Below are 12264 nucleotides of genomic sequence, written 5' to 3'. Positions count from 1 at the left end.
CTTGAGAATGTTCGATTCTCCGCGCCAAAGCACACGTTACGAGAAATTAGCGTTTGGCTATTAACACACACCAAGGAGACCACGACCTCCACACTCTCCGGGACCCTCACGCAGCCAGAGAAACGTAACGCCTGGCATCTCACACTCACAGGTGTAGAGACGCGGTCCTAGCCGCGCAGACCTCCGCTATTCCCCCTGCCGGCTAGGGCCGGTCCACTCGTCGGACCTGGGAATCCCAGGGTGGTGGCGCTTGCGGCTGGAGTTCTGTCTTACCTCCCGATGGGTAGCTTCCTAGACCTCATATCTGGCTCCCTCCTTCTTCACCAGCCTTTCTCAGCCAAGCCCCTTCCCTAGGTGGGGGAGAGGCAGTGTGCCCTTGTCTCAAAAGCAATGTGGAGGCGAGAGTGAAAGGAGAAGAGAAATACATGACTGCTCTTTGTAGAGGGCAAATGCATTCCTTTACACATTTCTTCAGCAAGTATTTACTGACCCCCACTATGTGCCTGGCCCACTTAGCAGCCCAAAGGCAGAGGGAGAAAGGTCAACTCGCTCATTTTACAGATGGGAAAAGTGAGGCCCAGAGAAGATGAATAATTTTCCTTGGGGTGGGTAGCCGGTGGATACGGTGTTCCTCTCTTGTACACGGAATAAATAGATGCGGTGGGGACACTGCAGGGAAGAAGCCAACAAACGCTTAGTCCAGAGCCTGTTCCACTTGTGGGAGCTCGGCAGGGCTGTGGGCCCTAGAGGTGCGTGGGGGGAGGGAGGTCCTCGTTTCCTGCCCGAGGCGGCTGGAAACCCGCCGCTCTCGCGGGCGCCTGGCGCCAGCAGCGCTGGGGTTGGGCCGAGCGCGGAGCCGGAGGCTCGCGGGGAGGGAGCACCCGGCGCCCTGTTGAGCAGAGGCTCCGCGGGGTCCCGCGCCTCGCTGGCCTGGAGGCTCTCGAGAGTGTCGGTGTGCGGGTAGAGACAGTAATTACTCTGGAGAAGGACCTCAATCCTCGACACACATCCAGCCGTGGCCCTAGTCCGGCAGGATCTCCACCCGCAGACCCTCAGGCCCACCATTACACATGCACATATATAGGCAGATGGCCTCACAAAAAACCGCCGGCATACACGAAAGTCCATGCATTCGTGCACAGGCCACAAAATATGTGTATTCTCCCAGTGACCTATTTACACCCATGCGACACACGGCATTTCAATATTCGTGCATTCCTAGGATTTTACACATTATCTCTGTCACCCACAGGGCACACACCTTGCTTCAGATGTGTTACAGCTCTGAGCCACTCCCCACCCTCCCATGCAGGCATGCATACAGATACCATCACAGCAGAGACACATCAATTCTACACAAATATCACAGCTGCAGGGCTTGACACATACTCTTACTGTCACACTCGTACACAGGTCCTACCAGTTTGTATCCGTTTCTTACAGTGCCCCACAATTGTATTCACATTCACAATTGTATTCACATTCACATCCCACGTTTCATGTGTTCTCACTTCCCACAAACACACACAAGTACACAGCCACAGTTACCACTGTATATGCACAGGTGCTCAGTCATAGAAGTTTTCACGTTCATCCATCACACACAGGCACACAAATGCCAAACACTCAGACGAGTTGACATTCATTCTGTCTTACCTACCATAGTCACAGACACAAGCCCTGGAGAAGAAGTTGAACAACAGTGTGCACAAGCCCCGGCTACCCCACCCCCATGAATGAGGAGCTCGGGCTACGTAGGTACACACAACGACCCACATACTCACACACTCACAGCTCCAGCACCCACCCTCATGTCCCAAGAGTTTTCCAGGGTTACACAGATCACTCAGGGCCCATATATACCCTCCAAATATCCAGCCTGGTTAGCGTGGTAGGGAATGCATTATCAGTACTGGATAATGAATCCCAGTCCCATGAGCCGCCTTGAGGGCCCTCAGATCCCTCAGCAGTCTCCGTGGGTGGGTAAAGAGTAGGGTGCTGGCAGTCACCTGGGCCCCAGAAAGAGCTGCTCTCCACCCCCAATCAAGGAGTCGAAGTAGTCCTCCAAGCAGTGCCTGCTCGGGGAGCAACAGCCCTCGAGGACTGCTGGGGCTCCCGGCTGGGCGGCCTCCAGCAGGATGGACGCCAGGGAGATGTCCTGCATAGACCGCGGGGCGCCTGGGCTCCAGACCCGGCCTTCTGCGAGACCTCAATGTGCTTTTAAGTCCAGCCTGGCTCAGGTGCGTTTGGAATGACAATGGGGATCCGGTTAAGGTGTCCTCTCTCTCCCTCCCAGGCTACATGGTGTGGGAGGTCTGGGACCCAGGAGTTTGGCCGAAATTTTTCTAAGCTGAGAGACAAGGGATGTGCCTTGAGTTCTGGCTCTACCTAGCACCTCACTGTGTTCCTTTCCCTCTCTGAACCTCAGTTTCCCCATTTTCAGGTAAAGGGGGACTGCTAGTCTGGAGTTCTGTAATTCCCAGCTCCGGGCTGTTGCCCGAACTGCTCTGGTTCCTCTATCCCGGCTCTCAGACTTAGCGCTTGGCTCAGGGGCCGAATGAAAGGACTCTAGCCTGCCCTGGCCCACAATAACAGACTAAAGAGCAGGAGTCGGGGACTCTGGGGTGGGGTGGGGCGGGGCATCCTACCCGCCAGTCTCAAATCCCCCTACTCCACCACCCTTTCTGCATCCCGCGGTGCTCACCCGGATAGCACCTTCAAAAGGTCTGGCGCTTCGAGCATTTTTAAATGCACGCTTCTCCCTCCAATTATGCTAGTGAGGTCGGGCAAGAACCCTCACCTCATTTTACAGGATCTTAAGTACAAAGAGGTTAAAAATGTGTATTAAAGGAGTGTTTAAGAGAGCTTGAAGAAGAATCGCACCCCCCCCCCCCCCAATTAAACTGAAACTGCGTACTGGCATTCCTTTCTGTGTGAACCTTCGAATCCTCCTCTGTAAATTAGAGTGCAGTAATACCGGCCACAGAGGATTGGTTTAAGATTAAGCGACATTAGGTGAAGCTCTTAGCACAGTAACAGTCCTGTATAAATGGTGGCTCTGTTTTTAGGAATATTAATTCCACAGGGGAATAAATGGAGTTACATGCTGCAGGACTACATATCCCTGGATGGGGAGGGAATCTAGGCATCTCCTTGCAGTGCTCTGTTCCGATCTGAGCGCCCCCGTTTCTGACTGCATGAGTCCCCTTTTTTCCCCACCGACCCTACAGAACCCCACTGTCTGGAGGCTGGAAATGGGGGAGACCGAGTGTTGCCTGGTGCGGGGATTATGTTGCCAGATATCCGAATTCCAGTTCCAGATCCCACCCACCCGCATTTCCTTTGCTGTATGATTTGGGGGTGTATTTCCTGCCTCCTCCAGGACTCGGTTCTCCCATCTGTACAGTGGATCTGCTGTACTCAAGCCTCGGGGTCCCTCTCCTGTCTGGCCCGCTCCTCCCCTTACTCCCACCCCTAGGACTGGCAGGCCTGGAAGAGCCCGCGCCAAGGCGCCTACCGCAAAACCTTCTCCGGCTTCGTCCCGTGACCTTGACGCCACCAGCAATCCCCGCACCGGACCCCTTATCTAAATAGGGCCGTAAATCAAGGACCTGTCAGGGCCAGGGTAATTACAGGAACTCCATAAAAAGGACCCGGCCGGCCGCCTGTTTATATTAACGCGGTGTAAAATATTCTCGCTGTCTTGGGGAATCGCGTCGCGCAGTAACGTGCCATAAATCAGCCCGCGGGCCATTTACCCCGCAGCTTGAGCGCGCAAATCCCTTAAACATTTCTCTGCCGCATCTCTAGAGTGCCTAGGACTTTCCAATCTGGCCCAACCTGCTCCCCGGGGACGGGCCAGGCTGGGCGGGGGTGGTGGGGTTGGGGGACGGTCAGGGCAAAGAAGAGAGAGAAAGTGGGTCGATTTCCCCTAGAAGCTCGTGGGGTGAGAGGCCTCCTTGCCTTGCCAGTCTACTGAGATTTCGTGTTAGGACCTACGGAGAAACCGGCCTAGGGAGGGGACAGGGCTTCCCTAAGGACACACAGCCAATGTGTGGCAGAGACGGCAGCTAGAGCCCGCACATCTAGGGGATACCTGAGTTCCATGGCAGCATCTGTCTCCCCCTATCTCTCCCTTTTCTGGGATGTGTGGACTGGCCAGAGAGGGTCCAAGCCACAAGCTGACATTCCATTCTCTGCCGTTTTGCTTCAGGAATCCCTGAGCTTCCTACAGCTGTGCACACAATTACGTGTGAATGCTATTGTGTGCAGTGGGTGGGGGGGGAGGGGGCGAGGACACGGGCGGGGAGGGGGCTCTGATTCCTAGTCCCGTCCCCCCTTGTTTTAAAGGTGGCAAAATAGGCCTAGAGGTTGGGGCACACAGCTAGAAATTGAAGACCCTCCCGCTAAAATCATCCTCCCCACCCCCACTCTTTTCTAAAGAAAAACTAAGAGAGATGTACGTGTGTGTGCATGGTGGGTGAGGGGTGCAACCGTGTCCGTTCTTAGATTTGTAACAGCTTCAAAATTACAAAATCTATTTAAGGTAAACTTGATGCTGCCCATTGTCTAATGCCTAACAGAAATCAAGCTTATGGAAAAAGAATATTAAATTTTCCATGTTTTCCCGCGGGTCTGGGACCTGAAGATTCAAGGGAGAATTAAACATTTTCCTCCCCCATTCCCTTTCTCTTCCGAAGTCCGTAAATGACAACGTGTTTACACAAGTTTTTATGTCAGTCTGAGCTTCGTCCCAGCTCCGCTTCCTCCTCTGTGTATTTTCCGCGCAGAGAGATGTCTGCTTCAGGACGCGTTCAACCTAAACAGAACCCCGTCTGATTGGAAAATGTATTTATTTGAAAAATCGTAACTCACAGCTTTGGTGAAAACGGCCCCCAAATTTATGGGATGGCTTGGGGCGCGGCGGTCGTAAATTTAAAAGCACTGGACACCCCCCCTCCCCAATCCCTGTCGAGTCCCCACAGCAGCACCAGTCAGGTTCTCGGGAGCACCGGGAGACGAGCCCCCTCCCCGCTCCACCCTGCCGCCCTCTTCGGCCTCCCTGCCCCAGCCCCTTGCTGTGGTTTAGTGGCGTGTTAGCAGGCAGGTGGATTTCATTCTGGTTCCTTTCACCCAGTAAGGTTTCTCTCAGGCAATTTCATTCAGGGCAGCCTCACAGCGACCAGTTTCAGGTGGTCCGTTAACAGTATTCTGTTATACACCAGTCTGTTTTAGGCATATCAAGTTTTTTCGTTAAGTTTCGTGGTGCTGGGTTGCGTGTAGCCGGTCCCCAACCGATTGATCAATTGTGTGCCGAGCTGTTCCCTGCCAAGAGGTTTATCTCTGGTCAGTGTCATGAAGGTCAGTTTCACCGCCTGACCGTTGCTTCCCAGGTCAGGAAATTTTCTTCCTTTCAGCCCAATCTGAATTCCGCAGGAGGATGGAATCAACCCACCTCTTTCCTCGATCCTTCATCCAGCTTACCGAAGCTGAGGACTGGGAAAAAGCTGGGGCTGCGAACGAGTCCTCGAGGACAGGCGCCGTAGCCCCCACAGGCTGCAGAGTGCTGTCGTCCAGGCAGAGCTGGACGCGTGGGGCCTTCACCAGCCATCAGTCTGCTTTCTCCTGCAAACACGGGGCTGAGCCATGTCACTCCGTCTCTTTTACTAAGGATCGAGCGCGCTCTGGCAGCCTACCCGCGGAGAGCAGGGCAAGCTCTCCGCTCCGGCTTGTTCGTCTCAGCTGTGCCATCTCGGGGAGAGGAGTTTGGCGATTCACTCAAAACTTTTGCTCTTTCTCCAGAGCAGGCAAAGGAGCGCGCTGGAGGGACGCAGTTCTGCGCACGAACGTCAGCAAGGTAGTGCCGGAATCCGGGAATCCGAGGTGGTGCGGTAACTTATCCCAACCTGCCTGTTCTGCCGCGGCCACCTGCCTCGAAAGCCCATCCACTCGCGGAGCTCTCAGCCACTACCTGCTGGGACTGATCTATATGCAGTGGCGTTAGCTGGAAGAAACGAAGTACCTTTCGGTAGAGAAAACCCAGTTGGAGTCACCTAGCCCGTTCGGGGAGGTTAAGCACTGGTGTGAGCTAGAATGGGTCAGAAGTGGTGAGGGGACAGAGGGGTCCTCTTCCGCTGCTATCCTCCCTTAACACTTGGAGCAGCGGTGGTAGAGGGAGGATAGCCCTCCTTCCTTCGGCCTGCTTTCTCCCAATCTGAAATAGCCTTGCTCTAATGGGCAGTGGGACCCACACATGCTCCTGCGCCCCTGACAGCACCAGAGCCAGAGATGGACTTTCAGAGTTGCTTGGAGGTGGAGGTATTAATCTTGGGAAATCTGTGCTAAGCCTTTCGGCACCGGGTCGAGGGGTATAGATCAGAAGCTGCCTATACTTACTGGTGAATATTCCCGGCTCCCCAACTCTTCTTTCTGCACATAGGCATTCAGAAACTGAGCCTGTGGGCAATAAACAGTATATTATTAGTCTTAGTATTTTAAGCGGGGGCCAGACTACATCCATCATCTTTCCCATAATGGTCAATTGTAAACACACTTTACAAGAGAAAAACAAAAAAGGGATTTTATGTTGATGCTGAGAAAATACTTAGCACTGGCGTTGCTGGGGAATTGGCAGGCTCTCCAGTCTTTGGGACAGAAGTTTAGTGCTTAGCGTTTTTTTGTTTTTTCTTTTTCTGGTTTCTTTCTTTCTTTTTTTTTTTTTTTTTTGGTTTTGTTTGTTTGCTTTGTGTGTGGTTTGTTTGTTTGGGGTTTTTTGGTTTTTGTTTGTGTGTGTGTGTTTTCTTTTTCCATTGAATTTCTAAATCTCTCAGGGGTCTTGTCTCTTTAGCTAGAGAAGCCCTTCCTTTAAAAGTCATGGATGAATCAGTGGGCCTCAGCTTGGGAAGCAGGAGCAAGTGGAGTAGGAACCTGCAAACTAGGCAGACTGAGTCAGTCATTTTCACTGTCACTGTCAATCTTCTTACCAGCACCGTTCTTAGTTTGAGCCACTTTCTGCCCTACTGTTCCCCTTGCTACAGCAGAACCTTGCTCTGGAGGGGGGAGATGAGAAGATAAGTGAAAGATGGAAAAAACAGAAATCAGAAAAGAAAGGCAAGAGGCATGAGTGGTGACTGGAGAAAGAGGAAGGATGCCCTGGTTTTATCTCATTATCAAATATTACAGCGGGTTTCCTCCCAGAAATCCTGGGTTTGACCACCTTTCCTGGTGTGAACATCTCTCCCTAGCCACGTGGACACCCCTGTCACCTCACACCCCCCCTCCCCCCAGGACACAAGACTGTCCTCATTAGCTTCCACAAACCATTCAGGGCATGGAGCAAAGAACAAGAGAAAAGTCACAGTGGAACCCAGCTCCCAGACTCAAACCAACTACTGCCGATTATTCCATTCATTTTCATTCGTGCAAGCCATTTTAAAACAAAAACAAACAAACAAACAAAACAAAGGTGGCAGGAGAAAGAGAGAACAGAAAGGAAAGCCTAGAAACCAGAGCAGAAATTAATTTAATTACCTCTTTTCCCCTGCCATAAATTCCACAGAGGAGATCAGATCTTTCGGTGCATGTGTGTAAAATCCAGTCTGTGGAGCTTGCCAAAATCCATTATGTCTTAAACTGGGTATCCTAATTGGATGAATCCAAATGTACCAGGCGACCAGGCATCAACTGAGCCAGGATTTTCCAACGGAGTTCGACACGGAGCCAGAGAAGATAAACATCAGTTGGAACCACACGCTAATCAGCTTGCCCTCCGAGAAGAGGAACCTGGGCGCTGGCAGAAGCATCCTAACATTTTGAGTCAGATTTAATGGAATATTTCTCATAAACAGCCAAGTGTCTCTCCCAGCCACTCACCTGACATGTTTCTTGTTGTTTAACTTCAGATCTGACAGATGATGATAACCTGGAAAAGAGAGAGGTTGTAAATGCTGGGGACTGTAAGGCTGGGCAGTGTAAAGGGCGCCTGCTCAAGAGCTAGGACAGGGCTGTGATTTGTAGACCCCAAAATGTTGCCAGGCCGCTCAGGGCAAGCAGGGCGGCTGGGACAGGGGACTAGCATTTGGGAAGGGAGAAGCACACAGAAAGGAGACCTTTGGGCTGCTTGCTCCAAGGAAATGTGCCTCTTGTTTTGTATTCCATTTTGTGAGATGGAGACTGCCCCCTCTCTCGAAACTCTTCCCCCCACCCCCCCACACTGCCACCACTCCTCTCTCATGGGGCACACTGATATATAGCACCTGTTAAAAACACATAATGGATGCAATTAGCTGTGGCACTAGAGGGAAAAACGGGAGGAGTTGACTTTATTCCAATGAAAGATAAATGTGTTTGCTTTCATAAACTTAATTCATTAATTTAAATTTCTGGGACCAATTTTTTAGAAAATCATTGCTGCTTTCTTTGCTACATGGTTAGTGGGTATCACAGTCCCCTTGTTGAGCAGGTTTCTAATGCACGGAACCCTGTAGGGGAGGAGTAGGCATGGAATCTGCATTTTCAGTAAAGCTTATTAGCAGATTCTGATGCAGGCACCAGGCTTTGAGAATAGGACTTATACTCTGGTAGAAGACTCTAGTAGAGACTCAGGAGTAACCTACTTACTGACATCAGTTCTTTGTCTTGTTAGATGTGTGACTAGCAAAGTTAACATATACACACAGTTAAATATGATAATGTCTATTGTGGAAAATTTAGAAGGTATAGAAAAACATAGGAAGAAAAATCAAAATTTCCTTGATCCTAACAAGTTATTTAAGCTCCCTGGGCTGTAGCTTGCTCTACAGAATCCTATAGACCACAAAAAGGGATAAGGCTCTTGTGTTCACCTGTCCTACCCTTAGCACCCAGCACACACCTGGCACACAGTAGGACCTCCAAAAAATGTTCACTAGAAGAAATCATTGGTTAAACAAAGCTGTAGGATTAGATGATCTCTAAGGTTACTTCCAACCATTCTATTTTTCATTCTCTGCTCTAGGAAAAAATAAACACATAACTGTATAAACTCAAGTATATTTGTCACGGGGACTCTTGACTTTTAAACATGTGTGTGTTTCTTCTCTGTGTCTTGTCACTTGATCTGACAGCTTTCTGCTTGCTCTATCTGATATTAGTTTAGGGTTGTCCTTGCCTGAGGCAGCGCAGCCATCACCATGGATTGGAACTGAGTGGGGCGGTATCAAACCCACCTTGTACCAAACAGAACAGTCAGAGTAGATTTTTGAAGACTCCAGCAAAATTGCACAGACAACTCCAGAAACAGGATAGTGGGGTGTCTGCAGTTCACAAATGTGCGATTCTTAGGACTTTCCTGGTGGTCCAGTGGTTGAGACTCTGAGCTATCACTGCCCAGGACATGGGTTCGATCCCTGGTTGGGAAACTAAGATCCTGCACGCCATGCAGTGTGCCCCCCCCCAAAAAAAAACAAGACAAAACAACAACAAGACACAAATGTGCGATTCTTTCCTGAAACCATGAGGCAGGCCCCTCTCCTTCTGTCACAGTGTGCTAACAGTAATGGCAGTGGTGTTAAGTTATTGTATGCCATGCACTTTACACAGTCTCTCATTGAATCCTCTGAGCAACAATCTTAACTCCATTTTATAGATATGGAGTTAATGCCCAAGGCCACTCAGCTAGGACACTAGAGAAGCAGAATTCAAAACTGGGTCTCCTTGACTCCAAAGTCCTTGCTTTTAACCACTACAATGCCCTCCCCCCCAACCAGAAACAAGAAAGTTTGTTCTTTATATCTGAGTGTGCTTCTTTTTTTGTTGTATTCACTGCTTTGTTGTATTTTTTAGATTCCACATATAAGTGGTATATACAGTATTTATCTTTTTCTGTCTGACTTACTTCACTTAGTATAATGCCCTCCAAGTCCATCCATGTTGCTGTAAAAGGGCAAAATTCCACTCTTTTTTATGGCTGAGTAGTATTCCATTGTATATATGTACCACATCTTCTTTATCCATTCATCTGTTGATGGACAAAGGTTGCTTTCATATCTTGGCAATGGTAAATAATGCTGCTATGAACTTTGGGGGTGCATGTATCTTTTTGAATTAGCATTTTTGATTTTTGCGGATATATACCCAGAAGTGGAATTACTGGGTCATATGATAGTTCTATTTTTAGTTTTTTGAGAAACCTCTATCCTGTTTTCCATAGTGGCTGCACCAATTTATATTACCACCAACAGTGCACAAGTATTCCCTTTTCTCCACATCCTAACATTTGTTATTTGTGTTCTTTTTGATAATAGGCATTCTAATAGGAGCAAGGTGGTATCTCATTGTGGGGTGGTTTTTTTTTTCTAATGATTTTTTTTTTTAAAACTTATTTATTTATTTATTTATTTATTGGGTGTGTTGGGTCTTCATTGCTACACACGGGCTTTCTCTATTTGCGGCAAGCGGGGGCTATTGTCAGTTGTGGTGCGCGGGCTCCTCGTTGCCGTGGCTTCTCTTGTTGTGGAGCACGGGCTCTAGGTGTGTGGGCTTCAGTAGTTGCAGCACACGGGCTCAATAGTTGTGACTCTCGGTCTCTAAAGAGCAGGCTCAATACTTGTGATGCACGGGCTTAGCTGCTCCCTGGCATTTGGGATCTTTCTGGAGCAGGGATCAAACCTGTGTCCCCTGCATTGGCAGGTGGATTCTTAACCACTGCACCACCAGGGAAGCCCCCTCATTGTGGTTTTGATTTGCATTTTCCTTAGAATTATCGATGTTGAGCATCTTTTCACATACCTGTTGGCCATCTGCATCTCTTCTTTGGAAAAACGTTCTCCAACAGTATTTTAACAATAAGTACTCTCATGAAAGAATATAACCTGCCACCCAAACAATGAAACTGTTTCACTCCCTCACCCACCAACACTGTATACTAAGAATGCTTCCTGCTACACAGAGTCCATGTTCATCAGTTTTAATAGTAGTATCAGGTGTTCAACAGGTTATATCTAAAGAGATGGTTTATCATAATGAGGTTATAACCCCATCAGGAGAGGAGCCAAATGTGTTCTACTCAACAACGTATTCCTAGCACTTAGCATAGTACCTGCACATAGAAATTACTCAATAAATATTTGTTCAATGAATGGTAACTTAATACAGACAATTCTGGGGAGATGCCTCTGGCAATATGATCACCCATAAGTTAATCATACAATATAACCCAATCACACGGTGGGTACTTAGGAAGACGTGGTTGAAGGAATAATCTTTTAGGAAGAGAGCCAGCAGATGGAATTTTTAAAATAAAGTCTCACCCAAATTAGTAAAATAGAACTAAAATAGATTCTCTATGTTAGTTAAGTGCCATACTGCCTCCTTCATAAGGAAAGCTATGTTTTCTTTTTTCTTTTTTTAAATTTTATAAATTTATTTATTTATTTATAATGGCACCATTGGGTCTTCATTGCTGCACTCGGGCTTTAGTTGTGGTGAGCAGGGGCTACTCTTCATTGCGATGCTCTGGCTTCTTATTGCGGTGGCTTCTCTTGTTTCGGAGCAGAGGCTCTAGATGCATAGACCACGTAGTTGTGGTGCATGGGCTCAATAGTTGTGGAGCACCAGCTTAGTTGTTCCATGGCATATGGGGCCAGGGATCAAACCCATGTCCCCTGCATTGGCAAGCAGATTCTTAACCACTGTGCTACCAGGGAAGTCTGAAAGCTATGTTTTCTGATCTCAGCTCTTTGCCCGTCATTATGTGATCCCAGGCCCCAGATCTTCCCCAAGGATCATCCAGGCCTGAAGGTCTGAGTGTTTGTCCTAAGCCATATGTCCATCACCAGGTCAAGCATTGCATTGAGTCAGACCCCAGCCAAGTTCATTGGAATGATTTGAGGTTTGCATCCAGTCCTTGATTCCAGAAGTCATACTTTGCACCTACTTCCATTTACACTTTTAGAACACATTTTTAAGGAAAAGGTGAGTATGATATAATGGTGAGTTTAAAAAAAAGAGGATAAAAAATTAAACATACTGGGATTTTTTTTTTCAAAATAAGAAAGGCTTTATTTTAAAGACAAAACAAATAGCGTGAACCAACATCCAAATGAAAGTGAGTGGGGAATTCCCTGTCAGTCCAGTGGTTAAGAGTCCGAGCTTCCACTGCAGGGGGCACAGGTTTGATCCCCTGTCAGGGAACTAAGATCTTGCATGCTGTGTGGTGCGGCCAAAAAAAAAAAAAAAAAAAAAGGGACTGATTTCACTAGGTTTTATGAAAGATGCACTCAGGTG

The sequence above is a fragment of the Hippopotamus amphibius genome, chromosome 1 (genome assembly GCF_030028045.1).
Source record: "Hippopotamus amphibius kiboko isolate mHipAmp2 chromosome 1, mHipAmp2.hap2, whole genome shotgun sequence".
Classification (NCBI taxonomy): Eukaryota; Metazoa; Chordata; class Mammalia; order Artiodactyla; family Hippopotamidae; genus Hippopotamus; species Hippopotamus amphibius.
Note: the sequence above shows the minus strand (reverse complement) of the source record.